Source organism: Felis catus, chromosome A1 (genome assembly GCF_018350175.1).
Source record: "Felis catus isolate Fca126 chromosome A1, F.catus_Fca126_mat1.0, whole genome shotgun sequence".
NCBI lineage: Eukaryota > Metazoa > Chordata > Mammalia > Carnivora > Felidae > Felis > Felis catus.
The window spans coordinates 31,568,982-31,594,281 of record NC_058368.1 but is presented as its reverse complement, the minus strand read 5'-3'; the positions used below and the strand labels follow the sequence as shown (position 1 = coordinate 31,594,281).

The 25,300-nt window shown below is 35.1% G+C and overlaps 1 long non-coding RNA gene across 19 annotated transcripts in view; it reads right to left on the bottom strand.

The window, feature by feature from the left end:
- The window catches only part of LOC109492563, a 139,510-nt gene that overhangs the window by 111,980 nt on the left and 2,230 nt on the right, over nt 1–25,300 (bottom strand). For 13 of the 19 annotated variants that reach the window (XR_006595285.1, XR_006595263.1, XR_006595264.1 and 10 more), the window contains 3 exons: nt 23,806–24,002; nt 17,678–17,843; nt 7,314–7,365 (listed from right to left, as the gene is read on the bottom strand). This is a non-coding gene — a long non-coding RNA (uncharacterized LOC109492563). Of the gene's footprint in view, nt 1–2,926; nt 3,154–7,313; nt 7,366–14,385; nt 14,869–17,677; nt 17,844–23,805; nt 24,003–25,300 lie in introns of those variants that run through there. The other 6 variants (XR_006595274.1, XR_006595283.1, XR_006595284.1 and 3 more) reach the window with 3 other exon arrangements.

The following is a 25,300-nucleotide window of genomic DNA, read 5'->3' as shown; positions in this document are numbered from 1 at the left end:
TTTTTAGTATTTTATTCCAGTGTCTTTAAAAGTCCCACACATGTATAATAACATCTTTTATTTCATTTATGGGACTTTATCCTGTAATAGTTGCAGCTACTATTGCCAATCTTAACTTCAATGTGTCAGATGGTACAACTAATTACAAATGTTTGTTTTAGTTACTACATAGACAAATACAAGAAAATAGAGTATGCATTTAGGTAATAAGGCAATCAAGCTTATGTAAAATATTATCTCCTCTTCTGAACATATATCTATGAAAGATCAATGCTACTATCTTCTCCCAAAAAAAACCTTTTTTGGGGGCACCTGAGTGGCTCAGTTGGGCAAGCAATTGACTCTGGGTTTCAGCTCAGGTCATGATGTCACAGTTTCATGAGTTCAAACCCTGATTCTGCAGCACAGAGCCTGACTGAGATTCTCTTTCCCTCTGTCGCTCTGCCCCTCCCCTGCTCTTGCTATCTTGGTCTCTCTCAAAGTAGGTAAATAAACCTAAACAAAATTTTAAGGGGCACCTGGGTGGTTTAGTAGGTTAAACATCTGATTTTGGCTTAGGTCATGTCTCACAGTTCATGGGTTTGAGCCCAGCGTTAGGCTCTGTGCTGACAGCTCAGAGCCTGAAGCCTGATTCAGATTCTGTGCCCCTCCCCGTTCATTTTCTCTCTCTCTCTCAAATAGATATTAAAAATTAAAAAAAAAATAAACCTTTTCATGCTTTTATTTCCACATTTATTTCAATGTCTGCCACACTGTAATAATTAAATATTACACCTGTGTAACTAGATGCATTAATAATCTGTATAAATTCTGATTTGTGTCAATTCACACATACTAATAAAAACAAGATGACGTTTTGCTAGTCTGTATTTCATGTCTTACTTCTAGCCACGACCTACTAAGAAGAAAATACAGTATCATCTTCTGGTCTGCTTCATAGTATATGCAGGTAAGTCTTCCCAAAGAGACCATCCTTGAGGCAAAATTCAAACTCCCTTGTATTGCCTTGGAGAATTTTTCTCTACTGCTCCCTCAACATGATTAATAGATTCTTTTTAAAAAACATCATATCAATTGTTGCAGAACCTACTTTTTGCTTCAAGAAGTGATATTGTTCCCCACTTCAGACTACTTTTGGCTAGAATTTTTTTCTTTTATTTTCCAATTATACTGAATGTTCTTTATCTAAACACAGCAATTATGAGTTCTTCCTTTCGTTTCTTTTTTTATCTCATTAATGCAAGTAGATGGAAAGAAAACAATTTACTCTTTTGATTGATTTTACTAAAGTGTAACTTATAATAAGAAAGGAAATAATTTAAAATAATGCTGCCTACTTGAAGAACAATGCCAGAGGAAGCACAGGATAAAGATAAAACTTCAGGATGGAACGCTATACTACAAAATGAAAATTCAACTAATTGAAATCCTTGGGCATCTGGTGACTTTAAGTGAAAATTCAATATAACATTTTTGCCTTCAGTTCTTCCTATCCGTTTAAGAGACTAAACAAAATGTACAGTGCAATCTTGCATAAAGGAAAAAACATAAAATCTTTGACTGAGTTACCCTGTGGATTTGATAAATTATACATCAGGATTCGATACTGGGAGCATTTTCTCCCTGTGCCCTTTCCTGGAAACAACTTACAGGGAAAGAAAAAGAGCATAAGGGAAGCCTTGATTGTTCCTTCTACTTGATTGCTGTCTTTAACCTCTCCATCTCAGCCCAGTCCTAGGGTCCGTTAAACTTTTTTACTTTCAGGATTTGATAGATAATGTACCATTTCTTAAAAACATTTTAAAACTAGCTTATCTCTGATATGCTATTCCATCTAACACTTTCTGGCATTTTCTGGCTATAGGAATAACAGTTCATGCAAAGTTCAGAACTAATCGTTTTTCTTTCTTTTTTTTTTTTTTAATAGCCATATACTTAACTCATGGCAACTACACTGTGTATAAAGTTTCTTTCTTCCTTCCTTCCTTCCTTTCTTTCTTTCTTTCTTTCTTTCTTTCTTTCTTTCTTTCTTTCTTTCTTTCTTTCTTTCTTCCTCCTTCCCTCTCTCTCTCTTTCTTTCTTTCTTAAATATAAATTCCAGTTAGTTAACATACAGTGTAATGTTAGTTTCAGGTGTACAAAGTAGTGATTCAAATCTTCCATACAACACTTGGTGCTCATCACAAGTGCACTCCTTAATCCCCGTTACCCATCTCACCCAATTCTCGCCACCACCAATTTCAGAACTAATCTTTAGGTATTCTTTACAATGAAAGAAATATCTTAATATTCCTTATTTTTTATGAATTTATCTTGGGGTGTTTTTCTTAATTAGCACCTCTACAGGTCAGGTAACAAATGTGTCACAAGTACAAGATTAATAGAAAATGGAAGGACATTAAGGTAGTCTCAGTATGGGAACTGGGGAGTTCCCAGCTTTGTTGATGTTCCCAGCTGAATCAATTCCACTCCAACTCCAACCTAATCCAACAAGAATCTAGACAATTGTCTTTTGTTTCAGGATTTCTCTGCAAAAATAGGTACCATTTGAATTGACGACAATTTTCACTACATTTTAAAAACACAAAATCATGTAAAAAATACTTAGCTTGATAAATGTGCTCTGCGGCGCGTGGGTGGCTTTGTCTGATTAAGCCTCAGACTTTTGATTTTGGCTCAGATCATGATTTCACAGGTCCTGAGGTTGAGTCCTGTGTTGGGCTCTGTGCTGACAGCATGGGGCCTGCTTGGGATTCCCTCTCTCCTTCTCTCTCTCTCTCTCTCTCTCTCTCTCTGCTCCACCCTCAACTCACACTTTCTCTCTCTCTCAAAATAAATAAAGTTTAAGAAGAAAAGAAAATAAATGTGCTCTGAATGGTGATTTTAGTCAAAATATCCTTCAGAAAAACAAAAACAGGTTACTTGATGGATTTACACATTCTAATTTTTTTAATCATTGACTTATGACTTCCAGTCAACATCTTATCCATGTAGAGTCTTCCCTGTTTAGATAGAGCACAGGACTTTAGTATCAATGTGGTACATTTTTACAGTGGCCTGTGGTATCCCCTCCTGGGCTAAACAGGCATGCCTTCATTTTCACTGGAGTAAGCAAAATGCTCCCCAAGAGAAAGGTTTCTGCTCAGCATATCTCTAAAAAGGGAGAGAGAAAACAAAAACAAAAAGCAACAACTAGGAGCCGTCTTCTCTGAAATATTCTTTTTATCCAATGGCATACTTAGCAAATAGATCTAATTCTGCAGTTATATTTTCCTGTAGTGTTTTTTTATAATGTAAAATGAATCCATCTTTTTCTTGTATCATGATCTATGCTTAGTAAATTCACTAAAATTAGCATCCTGTGGCATATTTATTTCCCCAAAACCAAATCATTAACACTAAAGATAAATTGAAGTCCTTTGTCTATGACTTGATGAAAAATTTGGACATTTAAGGATTTCTGGAACTACTCTCCTTTCCCCCCCAATTTAAAATGCTTTATATAATATTATGCTGCATGGATCTGTGAATCTGGCATATCCCTTCATTATTCCAAGGCTGAGTTAAATTCTAAAATCGCTACAACAATAAAATGTTTCGTAAAATCCACAAATGTAATAAAATGTCGTGAGAACTGACATAAAATGTTTGAAACAATCTTAGCTGGTTTTGTCCCTGTAATTACCCCAGTATTTCCCACGTCCATTTCATTTTCCTACTCCCACAAAAGAATCATGAACTTGCAGGTGTTTCTTCCCATGTTCAGTTTCACAATTTAAGATTTCATATTTTCTCAATATCCTTATCATATCACTGTCAAAACTTCAGGGAATGATGTTGTCATTTTAATCCACAGATGACAGAATATCATTTTTTCTGTCTCTTATGAGAATGCCCCTCCCACTTGTTTATTCACTAATTAGAATTTCTCTGTATATCCATGTGTATAATTCATGGATTTTTCTTTTGTTCAGAATCTGGAACACACCACACTTAAATGCAGCGGATTTCTTATATTCCAGTTTAAATAATAGGATATATCAGTCCACTTAACATCAAGTTAACAAGTTTGGTAAATACCCCTTCTATTGGGTCCTAGAGGAAAAGTATGGCACAAAGAACATTCCATATTTGGCTCTTTGCCTCCAATAGGTACCTCCTATTCTTTTTAAAAAAAAACACCGCTACTGATATAACCATTTTCTCACTTTGCTGTTTTCCTCTAAAAGCAGCTTCAATAAAAAATAAGTGTGTGTATCCCTGTAACGCACACATCCATGAGGCCTTAAGTATCCCAGAGAAAGTTTGAATGAATGACAACTGTTTATATTCCCCACATTGTTATTTAAGAAGGGTGTTAAATACCTATTACTTGCATTATGAATCTTTCATGATTTTTCTTTGTTATTAATTATAATAAAACTTGACTCTGAGGATCTATGCAGTGTTCAAGGCTGTTATTTCAAAATGGTGTTGTGATCAGAAAAGTAATATTAATCAAAATGTTTATATCATATTGAAATAAAGTATTTTGACGGCTACTGTTAAAATTCCATATAGTTTTGAATCTCAAAGCTATAGGTCTTCTACACTTCATGCTTTGATACTGGTTCTCAAATGTCAAATTCTATATTTGTCTTTGGTTTTCTCTTTAGCAATAAATTCCACACAGCAAATATGATTTGAGTAAATGACCTTCGATTAAGCTCTTTGCTTCTCTTACTGCAGTGCCAGTACACTGGCAGCAATATAAAGATTTTAGTAGCAATGCTTCCCTTGCATGTGATAAAACAGATAATAAAGATCAGCATTCCCTAGGTACAGACTGGCCAATACTATCTTTAAAAGACACAAAATGTGCTCTTCACATAAGCTATCTACTAAATAATATACTCAAAAGATAAAATAGGACTCTTTACAACTGTTTCACCCATGTTCTAATGCTGAAATCCATGAACATTTAGAAAATCCAACAGTGCAATAAATTTATTAAAAAAAAATCTAATGATGTTGACACTAATAGTAATTTTAGTAATACTATTGTGGTCAAAATTTATTGAAGGATTTCTATGACCATTGTAGTGTGTTAAATATTTTATACATATTATCTAACTTAAATTATCCCATAATACCTCTGAGGTAGATATTATTATTCCTCTCTTTTTTTTTTTTTTTAGATAAAAAAACGTGTTATCTGAATTATCTAGTGAGAAATTGTCACAGCTGTGCTTCATGCCCTGGTGTGCCCATAACATCCAGTTTTCTAGTCACTCTTATACATTACTTTAAGAACGATAAATTCAGGGGTGCCTGGGTGGCTCAGTCAATTAAGCACACGTTGGTTCACGTCATGATCTCACAGTTTACAAGTTTGAGCCCCTCACTGGGCTCTCTGCTGTCAGCATGGAGCCCACTTCAGATATGCTTCCTCTTCTCTCTCTGCCCCTCCCCTGCTAGTGCTCTCTCTCAAAAATAAATAAACATTAAAAAAAAAGAAGAATGATAAGTTCATCTTTAGCCTCTCTTACTAGGCTTTATTTGTGCTCTTCTCTTGAACATCCGATTTCATACAAACATTAAGAGTCATCCCAATATTTATTAGAACTATACCTTCTTTATAATATGTATTAATATTTTTATTATAATTCTGTGCTAGATTTGAATATAATGCATATAAAATCCAATGGTATTTTCTACGGGATTTTTTTTTCTTTAGTCAGTGTTGTCAAGGCCACTCAACACATATTGAGTTTTACCAACAAACTTGAATGCAATGCTCTGACTTACTGATAATGAGGAATGTTGTTATGAAAACACTGTCAGGAAATTTTGTTAATAGTCGCAACATTCATAAGAAGTCTGTGCTACATACCTTCCATTTATGCCTCCAGATTTATTTATTCTCCCTCCTTCTCCTCCTACCCTCTGAACTGATTGGCTGGACTGCATAGACTGTATTAACAAGGTGCATATACCCTAATTGCTTATGGTTGTTTTACCCCTAGGCAAGAAGTCAGAGTGATCGAGCAGAGTAAGATTAGTGTACGTTTTAATGTTTTTTTTTAACATTTATTTTTGAGAGACAAAGCAAGACAGAACATGAGTAGGGACGGGACAGAAAGAGGGAGGGGACACAGAATCCAAAGCAGGCTCCAGGCTCTGAGCTGTCAACACAGAGCCCAACGTGGAGCTTGAACTCATGGACTGAGAGACCATGACCTGAGCCGAAGCCAGACACCTAACCAACTGAGCCACCCAGGTGCCCCAGATTAGTGTACTTTTTAAAAGCAGACTGTATTTTTAGAGCAATTTTAGGTTCACAACAAAACTAAGTAGAAAGTACAAGGGAGTTCCCATAAACCTCCTGCCCACAAACGAGTAGCCTCCCCCACTATCAACACTCTGCACCACAGTAGCGCATTTGTTACAATCTATAAACTTACATTGACAGATTATTATCACCTAAAATTCACAATTCATCTTAGGGGGTTGTACACTCTATGGCTTTGGACAGGTGTATAATGACATAGATCTACTATTATAGTATCATACACAATAGTTTCACTGCCCTAAAAATTCTCCAAGTGCTGCTTATTCATCGCTTCCTTTTCCCTGACCCTTGACAACCATGGATCTTTTTATTGTCACCCCAGTTTTGCCTTTTCCAGAACATCTTATAGTTGAAATCATAGGATTTAGCTTGTGCAGGTTGGCTTCTTTCACTTAGTAATTCGCATGTAAGTTTTCTTCACGTATTCTCATGGCTTAATAGCTAATCTTTTTAGCACTGAATAATACTCCATTTGTGGATGGGCTACGGTTTATTTATCCATCCACCTATTGAAAAACATCCTGATGGCTTCCAAGTTTCGTAATTATGAATTAAAGCTGCTATAAAATTCCACGAACAGATTTTTGTGTGAACATAAATTTTCAACTCATTTGGGTAAATACCAACGAGAACCATAGCTGGATTGTATTGTAGACATTAGTGTACTTTAATTTTTCCTCCCTTCTACAAGCCAGGAATCTCTACAAGATGATGTCTCCAATTAGGGTCCCTTCCCTCATTTCTTCGGGACTCTAGGTGCTAATAGCCACACTGCTTTTAGCCTCAGATTATGGCTCTATCCTATGTGGTTTCTTTGTATGTAACATTCCTCTTTCTGGTGTGCCATCTATTTCTGATTTTGACTTTAACTGATAGAAAATCCAAAGTAGACAAAGACCCAATGCCTATTTGTCTGCATTTTGCTATTATTTCCACATGTGGAATATTCAGAAGAAAAGTAAAGTAAAAAATAACATCTTACCAGCCTCTTTAGTAAATAGTCTACCATATGAGACTCTTCTTAGTACACTAGCCTACAGGAAAGAAAAAAAATAAAAATCAAGGTACATCCCTACCGCGGTAGTATCCAAGGTTATTCTCTCCACATCAAAACAATAATGGAGTCCCTTTCATAAGAGCCTTCTCTGTGCTTTATTAATGCCAAGCAGTTAATTATTATCACTTCATTTATTACCAATAGCCATGTGGAAAAATGTTATTATACACATTTTACAAATTAATAAACTGAGGGTCTTTTGCCAATGAGGAATTTAAATGGAATTGAAAACTACATTCAAATGTTGTGCTTTTATATATTTCAGTCTGCCTTCCTTCTGTAAAATCAAAACATTTAGGGTTCTGTACAATATATAATGACCTGGTTTTAAATTCCAGATCCCGTAACTGCAGTGAAACCTATTAGTTCCCACACGCGTGAATCACCTCTCTGCATTCCGGTAGCCCAGACCCCTGATCTACAGTCAGCAGATTAGCAATGGGGTCGGGGCAAGATGTTGCTCCCCCCCCACCCCCCGCTCCTGCCCCCTCGTGCAGTCACCCTGAGACAGTCACAAATCTCAGGCCCCTGCCTAACCCCCCAGCAGATGTTCTACCACTGCACATTCCTCTTGCAGGAAGCCATCTCTCTCTTGCACTGGATTAATAAACTAATTCTGAAAACTGTAGATGGAAGACAGATTGCTTTAGAAAAGCAATATATCTGATGTTTTAGCAGCCTTGACCAAAATGAAGTGAAGAGTGTTGGGAATATTGTAAAGGCACACAAAGCTGCTATGGTTATAAAACAGCGATATTGATAAATTCCTGAAAACAAATTTACCAAAGAGTATTGAAGCCTTAAACAAATATAAGGATATCATAAAAATGATAATATCAGAACTATTAAATCAATAAAAATATAAGAAAAGCTACTTGTCTTCCGGACTCTTTCAAATATTAGAGTTTCATCTTTCCTGCTGAATATTTGGACTTCTTTAGCAATTGATTTCTCACTTAGTCTCCAACCACAGGTGTGTCCTAGACAGACAGATATAGATTCTGATACTTAAAACACATTTGTAGAAGAAACAGAGGTAGAGAAACAATTACTTTGCCCAATTGTTACAATACAAAAGCAACATATTTGCTGTATTTCCTTCAGTATAGGCTCTCTAGAATGACTCTAGATTATGCTTTTAAGTACATCCATGAAAAACATGAGAAGCATAATTATGTAGGTTTTCTAGTGATGCTTATAAGCAAAACTCACAAAAAATCATAAGGGGTAAAAGAAAATTAATAAAGACAAAAAATAAATCACAAGAAAATAATACTAATAAAGAATTTAAAAGACTAGAAGTCAACAGGTTACATATAATTAGTAATCACTGCATGCATCCAAAAAAAAAGAAAGTCCTAATAAACAAACAGAATAAGATAAAGTAACATGCAATTAAATCAAATAGTAGACTTGCAAATTAGAGAAAGCTAAGACTTCACCCAGATGTTTGGATCAAATTGTTGAACCACGGATTTATTTTACCTTATGTAATGAAGGGTTTTAGTTATTAGCCTTGGACGAAGAAGAAACATATTCTGCATTCTGAGATCATAGGATGGGTTCTTTTAAGATGTCTTGTTTCATAAGCAAACATTGCCAAATATTAGCTCATAAAAAAATGGTCACTCTTCTTTGACTTATGGCATCTCTCAAAAATTTTAGTTTAACCATGATAGTTGCCTATAATATTTTTTATGTACAAAGAGCTAAAAATATGTTCCCTCCAAATAATGACACATGTAGATCTGAGTTAAAAAATGATTTATATTGCAAAGATTTCTTAGCCCTATTTCCAAAACAGATTTTTAAAAAAATTGTTAACATTTATTTGTTATCTTTGAGAGAGACAGAGAGACAGAGCATGAATGGGGAGGGGCACAGAGGGAGGGAGACACAGAATCTGAAGCAGTGTCCAGGCTCCAGAGCTGTCGGCATAGAGCCAAGGCAGGGCTTGAACCTATGGACCGTGAGATCATGCCCTGAGCCGAAGTTGGATGCTTAACCAACTGAGCCACCAAGGCACCCCAAAACAGATTTTCATGTATAGAAGAAAGTGTTGTAACTAGATCTGGGTTATGAAGCACCACACTATTTCATAAATTAAATCCACCCAATCTCTGTATTTGAAGGTTTTAGGATTGCCTCGTTTTTTAGAAGACAATATAAGCATGTTTACATCACAGGAAAAATTCCAGGAAAAACAATTCTAATAATGCCTGTGTTTAAAAAAATAAAAATGTTTAACTTAACCTCAAATTAGGATCCTTACCACTTTCAAGGTTTGTGTTATACTGGATTGCAATAAATGAAGGAAGCAACTGAGGAGTTACTTATTGACGGCTATGTATTCTGGATTCACTTCTAATTCCAGTCCCTTAAAAAGATAAAATCCACACAAACATAACACTGGTCTATAGATACTCAATGGCACTTGAAATTAACATGGTTTTAACCCCAGGAATCTTGCAGGAGCAGGTATTTTTTGGTTTAGATTCTCTAATAACTATAAATTATGTTTTTATACATACTCATAAAAAACTTAAGAAGTTTTATACATACTCATAAAAAATGTAAGAAATAATTATTCATGTTTTCTTTTGATACTTCTAAATAAAACCAAGAATATTAAAGCTTAAGTGTCTCAAATGTGCCCTATGCCTAACCCAAAGTCAACATAACACATTAACAGGTTAATAGTTAACTATTATAAGCTAGACTTTTAAAATACAAATGTTTTCATATATATACCAGAAACTCCTCTTCAGCAAGTGTTGAACAATATAGCATTCTGATATGGGATAAAAGGATATAACATTTGTCAGACACAATTCATATACCCATAGTAATGTATTATGAGAATTCCTTAGGAAAAGATCCCTTTCCTCAAGTGCTATGAGATTTCACAGAGAAATAAATTATATTCCATTTGTTGAAAGACTTCCTTTTATAAACAATTGGTTAATTGGCACTTTAGGGAAAGGACAGTGGCATTTCAAGAAAGTCCCATTAGTTTGGTGCTTTGAAAGTATAATGGGACTTCAAAGGAAACAGGAAGAGTAAAACCAATAAACTAGAAGTAAAATATGTTTATATATGAAAAATATCAAGTAGACAAGTGAGATGATACATAGAGTTTTTCATCCATTTATTCAGGTGTCTCTGAATATGCACCATGTTGTGCCATGTACCATATTAGCTTCCAGGCCTAGACTTCCAGGCTGACCAACTATATGTTCTCAGGGAGCTTACATGGAGTAGGGAAATAGAAAAGCAAATAAATACATAAATATATTAAGTAATTACAAACTGTGATAAAGGGTGTCAAGGGAACCAACTGGCATCTAAAATAGATACTAAGAAAAGGTTGACTATCTTATTTACCTTTTCAGGAAAGATTTCTCTGATAATGAGATATTTATGATAAGAGCTGAACGAAGAGAAGGACTTATTTTAGAATGGGTAAAATGGAGCACTATGCACAGGCAAATGTATGCAAATGTTTCACCGATCTGGGATCTGGTGAAAGAGGGGATTAGGGTAGTAGGTGAGAACAGCATTGAGATGAGGCCAAAGAGGTAAGCAGGACCAAGATCACGCAGGGCTAAAAATTATGTTGAGAAATTTGATTTTTACTCCATGCACAATAGAAGCTATTAATGGATTATAAATAGAGGTTGACACTATCCAAATATGATTCCTCTGGATGCCTTGTGAAGAATGTGGAAGGTGACAAGAATGAAAACATAGAGTTAGAAGGATGTCATATTTCAAGCAAGAACAGGTGATGATCTAAAGTGAATTGATGACAGAAGATACGAATATAAATCTGCTGATGAGTTGCATTTGGGGATGAAATCGAAGAATAAAACAAATAATAAATATGGATTTCTGATGTCAGCAAGTGGGAAAGTGGTGTTATTTATTATGATAAGAAGTATCTGGGGAGGAACACAGATTTCAGAGGTAAAAAAAATGCTCTCTTTGGAGAAGTTAGTTCTGAAATGTTGGTAAGACATTGAAATAAAAATAACAAGTAGGCAGTTAAATGTGTGCTTTCTAGAGGAATCAGGCTAGAGATATACATTTGGAACTCTTAGCATATGGATAACTTAAATGTCATGAGAATAATGGGGATAATCTGGAGAGAGTGTGTGAAGAAAATAAAAAGAGAATGTGTACACATTCAGTAGAAAAAAACAAGAATATGTGGCATCACAGGACTCAAAAAAAGAAAAGTGTTTCAATATGCATCATGAAAAAGATGTTTAAACACAACACTTATAGGAATAAATTTAATTTAATTTTACAGTCTATGAGGAGTCTTTAAATTCTTTTCAATATGAGAGTCATGCAATCTGCATTGTGGTGTGGTAAGACCAGTCTAACAATACCATCTGGGAGGATCTGGAGGATAAGTGATCATGGACAAATTAATAGGCTAAGACCAGAGTGCACACAAGAGGAAAGGAATTCATTAGAGGCAGGGCAATGTTGGATTATACAATGCTGGTGTTAGGGAGAAAGGAAGACAGAGGAATATGCAATATACTGTAGTGAGGGGAAACAAATTTGGTTGTTATCAAAGATTTATTAAAGAAACCCTTTATAAAACATATAGAAGCAAGGAGAAATTGGATTTCTTTTTTAACAGGTTGGTAGGGACATGCCTTATGAATATCCTATTGGAGACATACGTAAAATGTTTAAAAGTAAGGGCTGGGGGGCGGTGCCTGGGTGGTTCAGTCGATTAAGACATCTGACTCTTGATTTTGGCTCAGGTCATGATTTCACAGTGGTGGGATGGAGCCCCATACACCCCACGTTGGGCTCCATGCTGGGTGTGGAGCCTGCTTCAGATCCTCTCTCCCTCTCCCTCTACCCCTTACTTGTTCATGTGCATGTGTGTATGGTATATGCATGCACACATGCTCATGTATGAGCACACTCTCTTTCCTCTCTTAAAAAAAAAAAAAGTAAGGGGTTGGTCTATTTCCCAGGTAGGAGGTAGGAAGCAACTGATAGATTCCATAGTCATAAAGATAGTATTTAAAAGGATGGGTATAGATACTATCATCAGACTATGAAACTATATTTAATGACAAGCATGGAAAAGTAGTCTCAGCAAGAGCCAACAAAGAAAGTGAATGATAGAACAGGCATTTCAAGAAGAGTTATCTAGGAAAAGGCAACATTTTTACAGTTTGGAGGAAAGGCTTCACAAAGTCAAAGGTTGGAAAAGACTGCAGAATTTGAGGACACCTTTTTGTTTGGTGATAAGAGATGAGACATCTTGGGGTGCCTGGTGTTTCAGTTGGTTAAGCATCCAACACTAGATTTTGGCTCAGGTCATGATCTCATGGTTCATGACTTCAAGCCCCACATCAGGCTCTTTGCTGACAGTTCAGGGTCTGCTTGGGATTCTCTCTCTCTCCCTCTTTATGCCCCTCCCCCACTTGTGCTCTTTCTCTCTCTCTCTCTCAAAATAAATAAGTTAAAAAAAAACTTTAAAAAGGAGATGAGATGTCTCTTACTTAAACTTTTGAATACTTTTCTTCTACATTTTTAGCTTAATTCTTCCCTTGCCTTTTAAAACTACTTTCTATTTCAGTATTAAAAATTTATATGGATTGTATCAAAGATTTTTTTGGGTTCAACCTTGCCAAATGAAGTAATTTAAGAAACTGCCTTTGAGTCTAGCTTTTCTTGAGCTAGAATTGTTACAGAGCAGGTCATGGAATTCTCCATTGGGTCCCCTATACTTACTCCTTTAAAAAAATTTTTTTGGGGGGGGGCAAAGATATGGAGAAAGAGAAACTTAACCAAGATCCACACTCAGTGTGAAACTGCAACGCTGAGATCATGACCTGAGGCAAAATAAAGAGTCAGACACTCAACTCACTGAGCCACCCAGATGCCCTGTTCTCTATACTTATTCCTAAAATGGATCTTCTTTATGTATGTATATTTCTACTAAGGCTTCTGTTACATGTTGTGATCCTTATATATTTACATACATGTAGACTGTAAATTCACTGAGGTAAGAGCCATTGCTAATTCTTATTGTATTCCTAGAAACAGATAAAGTGCATAGGACATCTTGGGGTGCCATAAATGTCTGTCTGCTAAATTAACAAATGAGGAAGGAATTCAACTGAAAAAAAACCTTAAAAAATGAGCATTTACAAAAGCAAAGTGGACAGTGCTGATACTTTGGGCAATATCACATTTTGCAAAGAATTTCTCATGAACAAAGTCAATTGGCTACAGGCACTGGATATGGATGTTCAATTTCGTTTTTCTTAAAGTAAAGGGCACATTTCTATCTTTCAAACAAATTGGTGCAATTACTGGAACCAGATAGAATTACACTGCTTGCTATTGTATGTGCTCAGTTTCCCAGAATATGGAATATACCTTCAGGGATTTATTAACAACTTTCTATAGTCAGACTATTTTAATGTTATGAATGCCCTGGACACTGAATCCTCAAGGTATAAAAAGAGTTTTATTTCCAGAAGTTTTGCATAGCACTCTTATAATTGTGAGAGGAATAAATGCAAAATTTAACTCCTAAATGTTCACTGGCCTTTTTTTCCTTTCTGCAAATCCTCTGAAGTATATGCTAACACTGTCAGATTTGCTTTCCGATGCTTACCCTGGCATTTGGTATAGTAAATTATAGGCCGGGGGAGGGGTAGCACCAAGGGGGAAATGGTTGAATTAGAGAAGTGGAGATATAGAAAGATTTTATATTTGTATGGGCAGAGCATAACTGGCAGGAGAGAGAAAAATAGAAAAGTAGACAGAGGGAGAAGTAGAAGGTGAATACAGATAAATTACAGATGGAGGGGGCGCCTGAGTGGCTCAGTTGGTTAGGCGTGCGACTTCAGCTCAGGTCACGATCTCACGGTCCGTGAGTTCGAGCCCCGTGTCGGGCTCTGGGCTGATGGCTCAGAGCCTGGAGCCTGCTTCCAATTCTGTGTCTCCCTCTCTCTCTGGCCCTCCCCTGTTCATGCTCTGTCTCTCTCTGTCTCAAAAATAAATAAACTTAAAAAAAATTTAAAAAAAAATTACAGATGGAGCTGTAGAGTTCGGGAGGGGGATTATAAAGAGACCAAGAGACCAGATCATCTGCAAACTGTAGGAGGGACTTAGAGGAAGCAGTCAGCAATGGGAAAGGTGATTAAAAAATGTTACTGAACACAATAAATATGTTCCTCTCTTAGCAGCATTTCAGAATGTACATTTCAGCAATGTCAATTGTGTAACTGCTTATAGAATACAAAGAATAACAGTCATCCTCAACTTTTACAAAATTGAAAAAAAAAAACAGTGTTATGAAATACACTTTTACTGATCTCCCTCCCTCCATTCCTCCCTCTTTCCTTCCCTCCCTTTCCTCCTTCCTTCCTACTTTCCTTCCTTCTATGTTTCTCCATTAAGTGAGCGAATACACATGAAGTCATTTAAACAGGACCTGCAACATAATAAGCATTCAATAAATGGTATATATTATCACGTGTTTAAAATACAATGTAATTAAGATTTCAAGATCCTGATTAGAGTAAAGGAAACATAACAGTTTTGCCTTCAGAAATCTTTGATGATGGTAAATATCATGCTAAATCTTAAACCTAAACCCATCACATCTATTAAATAATTTACTTTTTAACCTATACACTTGATAAAATATGGAAATCTGGATACTTAGAGATGGAATGTGTGTATGTATTAATTAGAATAACAGTATTTTCTTTAACTTTATCAAACTATTCAAAACAAAAGCTGATGGATTAAAAAATGGGCAATATCTATGACAAATTAAATATAAATTTTCAAATTGGAACTTTTGGAATAGCTAATATTAACCACTAATAACACAGCTAGCCTCTCTTTTCCATCTATTCTCTTTTCTATATTAATATGATTCATCATTTTAGGAATAGCTTAAGTTGGACATTCTTTATGAATTCTCCTCCTATAATGAGTTTCTCTGCTGAAAGCTTATAACCTTTCTAGACTATCTTTGACTCTTGTAATTAAACAAATACTGCCTTAAGTTTTTTCATGTGTATATGTGTTTGTTCTTATCTTGTAAACAAAATTATGAATGTCTTCAATGAAGCTTTTTACATTTATTTTTATTTTTTTATTATTTATTTATTTATTTATTTTTGCACACAGAAAATAACCAGTGTCTGGCATATGGTAGGCATTTACTGAAAATTTTTGAACTCATCTAAAACTTACTCTAATCTCTCAACTTCCATCTTTAATTAGTTAAAAATGTCTGGTCACTTTTACTTCTCCAATATCTGTCAAAGCACTCTCTTCATCTTCATTGCTGTTGTCATTGTGTTATATTTTTATACCATCATTTCTCACAAGGGCTATTTCTAGACATCTAATTGGATTCTCTCTTTCCAGTCTGTCATCCAGTCCACAGCCAGCGGTAGCATCTTAAACTGTAAATCTCATATTTATCATCTCTGGGATTAGTAAAAGAGGCTACTGTTAAGAAGATCTGAAATCACAGCAATTTGGATAAGATAAAAACTCACTCTTCTCTCAAGAAACAGGGTAGTACAGAGTAATCTAGCCAGTCAGGACCTTTCTATGTGATGTTCACCATCCATTAGAAGGTCATTTCATTCACACCACTGTGTATATTTCTGATTTCAGGAAGGGAGAAAAAGAGAATAAGAGTAACCAGCTTCCCTTTCAGACATGACCTATAATGGGTACACATACCTTCCCTTCACCTGCCATTGACCAGAATGTACTCACATGGCCACACCTGAATGCAATCTCTAGTTGACGAGTATTTTATTTCAAAAGGAAAATTCTCCCTCAGCCAATTCCTATAAACATAAAAGCACCTTTCTTCTCATATATTAAGCATATCCTCAACAAACACACACACATACACATACACACACATTCCAGGAAGACATCCCAACATCCTATCCATGTTTGCCATTCAGCTCAAGGTCCATCCACGATCTCTAGATGAGGAATAGTCCACTCCATCAGGCCTAGATGTGGCTCCTTAAAATTATGGCATCCTTTACTTCAACAAATGGGTTTATCTACTTCCTATTATGCCTAATTTACAATGGTGGAGTATGAGCAGAGTAATTGCATTAAATCCTTTACTCAGAAAACTGAAAGAATGAGGAACACATAACAGTCACTGTTCTCTAGTAGTTATCAAATTCTGCTTGGCAGACATTGTGAGAAATCATTCTCTGGCAGCTCCTAAGACCATCTGCAACCTGCGTTGTTGCTGCTTGGACAGTGAGTTGTCACTCCATCTCTATAGTTGCCATTGGAGAATGTGCCCTGCCAAGGCCTACCCAACTTTGTCCTGGTACAGATTTGGTGTCCCCAACTTTTTTTGGGTGGGAGGGGTTGAAAAGACATAGACTTTTTCAGGCCAGAATCATAGTTTCTTTGGCAACATACTTCATCTTTTAGGCTTCTAAATGTATGCTTCCAGTTAGTTCTATATGCAAGTGCCCTTAGCCAAATACTTCATCTACACATATTTCCTAAGCCTTATACCTCTGTGTTCAGAACATCCCACTCTCTTTCAGGCTATTTAGGATTCCCTTGATGCCCCTTGAAACAAGATGCTCTGTAAAACTGGAACTTCCTGAATCTTATATTTACTACAGAGTTAATTCCTATTGCGTAGCAAGGGACATTTAAATAGAAGATGTGAGACAAGCTTGAGGTCACATTGATAAACCCCGGTGTTTACAGTTGAAAAGTAGTTGATCATCCCAACACCGCAAAACCTCTAATGATTAAACTCCCAGTCACTTTATAGTGCAGGCCATGGCAGAATCTTCCATTGAAGAACTATATCCATTGCCATTTCTGCTTTAGTCTGATTATTTTATGATGATATCTTGCTAATCATTATAAGACTAAAACAAAACAAAACAAACAAAAAACCCAAGAATATTTTAACATTTTCTAACCACTTCCAGAGCTGTAGATTATATAGAAATATGATCTGCTTTCCAAATTGTTATAGAATGCTTTAGTGTTTTTTACTACTAACCAGAACTAAAACCTTCTAGACTGTGGCATCTATATCCTTGCTGTTCAGCTTAAGATTATTAAACTGATGCCATATACTTTAGGATTTTATTATAAAATCACCTAATTACCAGGTACCATTTTTCTTCCTATTGCACAGGATGGAAACTAAATTTCTACAACTAATAGACTACCAAATACAGTAATTTAAAGAAAAAATATATTAAGATCTTTCTCACCATAACAGTTCAGGGTTGGTGAATGGTCCAGAAAGAATTAGGCTGCTTCTCCAAAAATTTTCCACAGATGCAGAGTCCCTCTGTCTTCTTGCTCTACTTTTCTCTCATGTGTAGCCCTCATACACAATTATAGCTGGCTGATCATGACCAGAATAACATTCAGATCCTCAGGAAGGAAGAAAGGGAGCAGAGGTTAACAACTGGTTTTTTTAGGCCATGATTTAGAACTTGCACACGTCACTTTTTGCTCATATTCCATTGTCAAGAATTTAATTTTACAGGTATATCTGTGTGAAGGAAGAAGGAAATATTGTCCTCTATAGTCTTTTCAGCTGTTAGCCCAGATAAAAGGACAGGGAAATTCTATTAATAAAGGAAATAAGGGGAAAACAGATAGTTGAGAGACAATTAGAGCATAAACTCAAATCCTAACCCTTTCCATTGCATTTTCTCCTGACAAGACAAAAGGATAAGATACAAACTCCTTAGCATGGTATACCAACATCTTCATGGACATTCTTTTCAAATAATGAAGCTGGGAGGGTGAGTTTGTCATATATTTGATATAATAAAATCATTATTACCATCACCATACATTATGAATTGTCATTAATTTGTCTGTTTCTTCTGCTATAATAATAACTCAGTAACAACAACAACTTGCAGTTCTCTAAAGTCCACATACAATTCTAAAATATAAAGTGTCTTAACTGGTAATAATTGCTAATTAAATGGAAATTACTCTAGCTGAGTTTATGGAAGTATTATGCTGGAGAAAAAAAAATAGCAAAAACCATTGTCCTAGGTAGGGTAGCTTCTATGAAATCTATTTATCTGAGTTATTTATTAAAGCAATTGCCATTCAGAACTATCTTTTGTCTCTGTCACACACTTGAAGAAACCAGCCATCATTCTAAAGTAATGTTGAGATACAAGAAGCCACTTTTATAGTATTAAATACTTTACTCAGTGAGCAAAGAGTAATGGGTTGGAGGGTTCAATCAGGACAGAGTACATAGGTTCAACTTGTTCTTTGACAATACAAATTGATGCAATAGAGGAAGTCCAAAATTCCTTTGGTTTGAGTGAATTTGCCTTAACCTATTAGACTTTGTTATATTCCAATTTCAAACACGGAATCATCCTGAAATGTATGTGGTATAATTCTATCATAGGATGGTTATTTTCTGTGAAAGAAGGGATCCTTGTGCCTTACTACAAACGCACAAATGCCCTTCAAGGAGCTGAAGAGGACGAAGAGGTAAACTTTATATAATTTGCCTTGGTTTAGAACACATAACTGGTTTTCCTGATTTAAAGTGTTGTTTACATCTTTAAATTCTCTCCATTGTACTCTGCTCTGGATTAACAGAAATATCCCAGAATTTTAACCAAGATAAGTTATGTAAAAATCAGACTTCTGAATATAAGCCTGTCTTAAGTCATTAGAATTAATGTGAAAGCTTCAGATTATTATGTACCATTAACAGATGAAAATTCAAGATTTAGTTTGGCTATGTTTAAAATCCATTCAATACGTTTTCAAATTTGAATCAGATTTATATCTTCCAGAATTCAAGGGAATCTCTGTATCAAAAGTACATTATTCAATTCAAAGGAGATTTTATTAGTAAGTTAAAGAAGCTTATAAACTTTACCAGTCAATAACTACATCACAGATAAAAAGCATTCTGGAAAATTTAATTTTTATTATTTGTTAATATGCTGTTTTTTCAAGGCATGGAGTACTTGGGACTCCAATTACATGCACAGATTTGTGGTTTTCTTAGAAGATATTCTATCATTCAATCACTTCTGCCTCCTTTGAAAACACAATGGAAAATAATAAGGATATTTTGTTTATAATTAATTTTTATATTTTACTTTATATTTATTAATACTTGCACATATTATAAGCACAAATTTATAACAGAACACAGCATTAGCCCGGCTATCCATTTCTCTTGTTCCATATACACACAAAAATTAGTTTTGTCCTGTGGGCCTACTGTTTTCAACTCTTATAAAAACTATTTGGAGAGGGGCTGGCTTTTATTTCCTTATTTATTAATATTTTCAATGTGCTGATAAACATTCATAATATTTTATATTATCTGTTGATTTATTATTATTATAGTTTTACACTCTTTCATGTTATTTTGGAACTCCCTTGCATTTCTATTTACTGGTTTGTCTCCATGCTTTGGTCAAGCACATCTTCTAATAGCTTCCCAAGAAAGGGAGAGTGAGGAATAAAATTTTGATGTTTCGTTGTCTGAAATTACTTTTATTTTACTCTTTTCCTTGGCTTATGATTTTTGTAATTTGAATGTTTTAAGATAAAATGATTTCATCTTAGACTTTTGAAGCCAGTGCTCCAAACTTGATTCCCAATGTTTTTGAGTAATTTAATGCTATACTTGAATATTTACCATGACCTTATTTTTACCCTGCAAAATTCTAGAATTGACTAGCGAGTGTTGGTGATCTAAAATTTCAAAATTATGTTAATGATGCATCTACTTTTCAGTCCATTGTATTTGGACTTCGTAGGCCATTTCCATCCAGAATTTTATACTCTTGAGTTCTAATAAAGGTCCTCATACTATTTCACTAGAAATCTCCTCCCTTCTGTGCTCTTTGGAACTCATTAATCAGATGTAGCAATTTTTTCTTCAATCTTCTAACTTTTCCTCATTTCTCAACTTTTTCTTTTCTTTTATCCTTTGAAAGATCAACTTTAACTTCTAATCTCTCTAATGAATTTTTGTAAAATTGCAGCTTCCATAATTATAATTACCAATTGAAATTTCTTATTTTCTTTTATTTCTTTTAATAGCATATCCTTGTTTCACATTGCAGTGTCTTATCTCTCTGATAGGTGATCAAATTTTCTTTGAAATTTATCTCTGCTGAATGCCTCTCATGGCTTCTTTTGCTTTTTTCCCCCTTTATTTTAGAAGGTTGTTTAAAGAAAGTCATATGTAAGATTAAATACCTGAAAAACTGCCTGCAAATATTCCCCATGGCTGGACCAAGTTTGTCAAGTGGTGAAATCATTTGTACTGTCTGTTTTTACCTTGGGGCTCACTCCCACACTGTAGTTTCTGCAAGACAATCTTTTAAAGCCATTCTCTTTCCCCAGAGAGGGATCCTCTACTCTATTGTGACAAGGTTGAGGGAGTGTGGGGAAAAGCAAGAAAATAAGGAGAGCAGGAAAGAACCCTACATGCATTTTGGGTACTTGTGAGAGTTGCAGCCACATAATTCATTGTGATTTCAGTTCTTCTATATTGTCCTATTATTTACCTCTGCTCTGAAACTTTTCGGGTTCAGGTTCTTAAACCCATTGCCTAAGACTGGTGGTAGATGAAGGGTGAGTATCCAGGTCACATTAAGGGTCATTGGGGACCTGGCCCCCAATCCACTCCATTAAAAAGCATTCAAACAATCCCCCTCTTTTCAGCATCTCCCTCCACCTCCCCCTTGTCTTTCACCAAAGTTGTCCCTTCCAATTTCTAAGATTTTAATTTCTACAATGTGAAACAATTTGTTTCTCATCTGTGTTATCCTCTGCAGGCCTCACTAATCTGCTTTTGCACTTCATATAGGTCTAAATTACCAATATCTCCTAGCTTCATCAGATTTGAGCATTATGCCGTAATTATGTCTCTGCTTATTTTATTACTTGTAAATGATTTTTGAGCCTAGGAATGATGTTCAATATAAACAAGGACAGTTGAGTCATTTGTAAGAAGTGTAATCAATAAAGTGATATTTATTTGCTCTTAGATTGTCTTGTAGAAGTAAAAATTAAAAATCACATTCCCATTCAAGGGTTTTCCTCTCCCTGTAAAATAAGCAAACCAAAATTATGTGAGTTTACTCATCCATTCTATGACTTTTTTTTTTTTTTTTTTTTTTTTTTTTACTATTGTGCTAGGCATTGTGCTGTTGACTAGGGATTCAAGGGTGAACAAGGTGTTCTACCATCTGGTGTGGGGTACAGACAATTAAACAGGCAATTACACACTAGTGTGGACATAGAACAGTGTTTTATGGGAGCTCATAAGAACAACATCTGTCTCAGAATTATGGGGTCAAGCAAGGGTTAGCACCTAGTGTAGAAAATTATGTCTAAGCTGACATTTGAATGATGAGTACAAGTTAGCCAGGTTAATTTTGGAGGGAAAGAATGTCATAGCAGAAGTATGGAAAAACCTGAAGGAGAGAGATAACAGAGCACATGTAAAGAAATGAAGGAATTTTATAAGGCTTGTGGGAACTGGCACTCAGAGATGAGGTCAGGAGAGAAGCTTGAAGAGGTGAGCTGAGGTCAGACTCTCAGTACCTTAAAAGTAAAGTGAATTTGTTTGAACAGTTACTAAGGGAAATGGGGCATTCCTCTGAGGTGAAGTAAATGATGCTGAATAGAAGAAAGTGTTAATGAAGGTAAAAGATGTTGGGATGCCCAGGTGGCTCAGTCAGTTAAGCATCTGACTCTTAATTTCAGTTCAGGTCATGATCTCATGGTTTGTGAGTTCAAGCCCTATGTTGGGTTCTATGCTGAAAGTGCAGAGCCTGCTTGGGATTCTCTCTCTCCCTCCCTCTCTCTGCCCCTCCCACACCTGTGCTGTCTCTCTCTCTCTCTCTCTCAAGATAAATAAACAAACTTTAATAATGGTAAAAGATGTTTGCACATAACTGATGTAATCCAACTTAGACACACTGGATACCTCAAATAGAATCATAACAAAGATGACAGAATTATATAGAGCAACACCATCATTTTCATAATGCACAATTAGATAATTAATTAAAATAATAATTAAATAAAATAATAATTAAAATAATATTTTAATTATTAATAATAATTAAAATAATTAAAATAATAATTATTTGCTTAGCAAATGGAATTTTCAAGGATCCATGGCTTAATCTATTAATTCTCTTGATCTGACTATTAGAAGGCCAATCCTGAATGAATGATACTGATGGGACCTCTGGAACTCACTTCCTGGTGGGTACAATTTTCTAAGTATGTGTGTAGGAGATTATGCTTCATTGACTATAGATCTTCTATGGAACAAGCAGTTAATGAACTATACTGTCAATGAGTTGTGAAACTCAAAATCAGTAGACTTTAATGATTCTAGTTAATCAAAAATTACCTCATTCCATAACCTGTACCACTTAAAACACCAAACATCATCTTGATAAGTAAAATGTGAGTTAGGTTGAATATAACAAATAGATTTAGTTAATATCTCATTATTATGGAAATGAACAAATTAATCCAGAAATTCTTATTTTTACTAGGTTCCAAATCTCTGTTTAAGCATCATTTCTTCCCATTAAGTCATCCCCATGATGAGGACTTACAGAACAGTAAGTAAACATGTAGAAAAAAATACTTGCTTTTATTTACCATCTACTATATGCTCAGACATAGTCAATGGGTTTTGAGAGAGAAATTTAATTCATATTTTTGTTACCAAGTTCCCAGTGAGGGTAAAAAATATAGACTATGCTAGTAGTCTATATATCATACCAGTAAGAGAATTAATAATTACCCTATTATTACACAATCAGCAAGCAACAAAACCAGGGTTTGTGGAGTCATATCTGCCTCCATTATCATGCTCTTTCTACCTTCCCCTTTGCTCAAATTCTTTAACATGATACCTTCATAGAGCATAAGTTGAAAGAACAGTATTAATGGCTTTTTTGTTTTGATTTTTGATTAACTTCCTTATTTTTGTGTGCTTTTACTTCAGTATCATTTGAATATTCCCTAGTTATTCCTTTATCAAGATTATTTATTGAATAAATTAATATAATACATTGCCCCTGCCTTAAGAAAATTTTAAATCTAACTTGAAAAGTTAATTAACATTGTGAGATGAGAGTAAAGTGCCAGCACAGGAGAGCATATGATCAACAGCTAATGACACTGTACACATAGGAATGCTTTTGGAGTTCAGGAAAGGACAAGATAATTGTGCCTAATCAGGCATAAGAAAATAACTTTTAAAAAGTAGAAACTTTATAAAAATAAATATTCCCCAACCCCTTCTAGGAACACTCTTGTAGAATTGGTTTGCTTAATGATTCCAAAATGCTTTTACCTTTCATCATTGATCTCCCTCTGGAATTTAACTCGTACTGTATGTGTTACAGGTTGGATTCTGACACTGTGTGTTGAAATAAATAGTTAATCTCATGTTATCTGCAATATGCTTCCACAAATTCACTGCCATCTTCAGTACAAGTATGCAGAATCACATGCTCCAACAAAACACAAACCTCTTCACTTTATCAGACACTGTGGAAGAGAGGAGTACAACAAAACAGAACACAGTAAGATGGTACACACCTTAAAGAGAAACATGATAAAGCAAATATTGTACATGGAAGTCTAACTTTGTCAACATTTGCATTTATTTCATAACATTTTATAATGCCATCACAAACTTCTTATCTTTCCCATTTCCTTTGGTTATCTGTAACTTGCATAGTTAATTTGATATAAAGAATTATATGTGTCAAATCATATTTATCACACACACAAAAACAGATTTTATAGCAATTCAGATTTTCATGAAATGAACCAAAATGAGGATAAGAGATAAAACTACTTTTAGTCAGATAATGGAAGAAGGGTAACTGATATGGGTGCTGGGTGAGAATCCTTCTAACCTTTCCTTTTTTACTGACAGAGTTTATGGCTTACTTTCCTCCTATAAAACAACAGTATCTCAGAAAAGAGAAGTGCTAAATGGAAAGCAAAGATTAAAGGATGCAGCTGACAACATTGGGTAGGTTTGTGAAACCTTGAAGTTGCAAGAATTGGCCAAATAAATGAATATCACCAATACAAAGTGTGACTAAGTTTTTGGAGATGGACTTCATGGGTTCCTCAGGCAATGGCAGACATCAAGAGACTTTGGTGGAGCCTGGGTGCAAGTGGGGGACCTGAGGTTCACTAAGAAAATGTTTCCTCCTTGTTGGGATATTTAAAAGAGGGGCTAAGAAGGTTGTGAGATTACATTGGAATGCGGCTGGCGTTACTCATTCATGAAATCATAATGATCATACTTTTCATTTTAATGTTTATTCCATGCATAGTGGGATGCTAGATTGTTACATTCACTACCTAATTTAATACAATCTTCAAAACACTCTTATGATTAGGCATTTGACAACATTTTAGAAACATCTCGGAGGAAGGGAATAATTTTTCAAACCTAACCTAGAAAGTAACTAATAGAATTGGCATTTGAACCCAGCTCTGTCTTATTCCAAACCATGTATTTGCCTTTCTACATTATGATGCTAAATCATCACTGAAATGTTGGCCTAGGCATTCTTTCCTCATCAACAGAAAGTCTTCATATAATATTAAGATATATAGGGTGCCTGGCTCACTCAGTCAATGAAGCCTATGACTCTTGATCTTGAGGTCATGAGGTCGAGCCCTACATTGGGTGTAGAGATTACTTAAAAAATAAAATCTTTGAAAAAGTGACATTAAGACATAAAAACATATTTGATACATATATAATACTGATTTCCTATTTGATTCAATTAATGATTTTTATTAGTTATAATTTTGGATTTTCC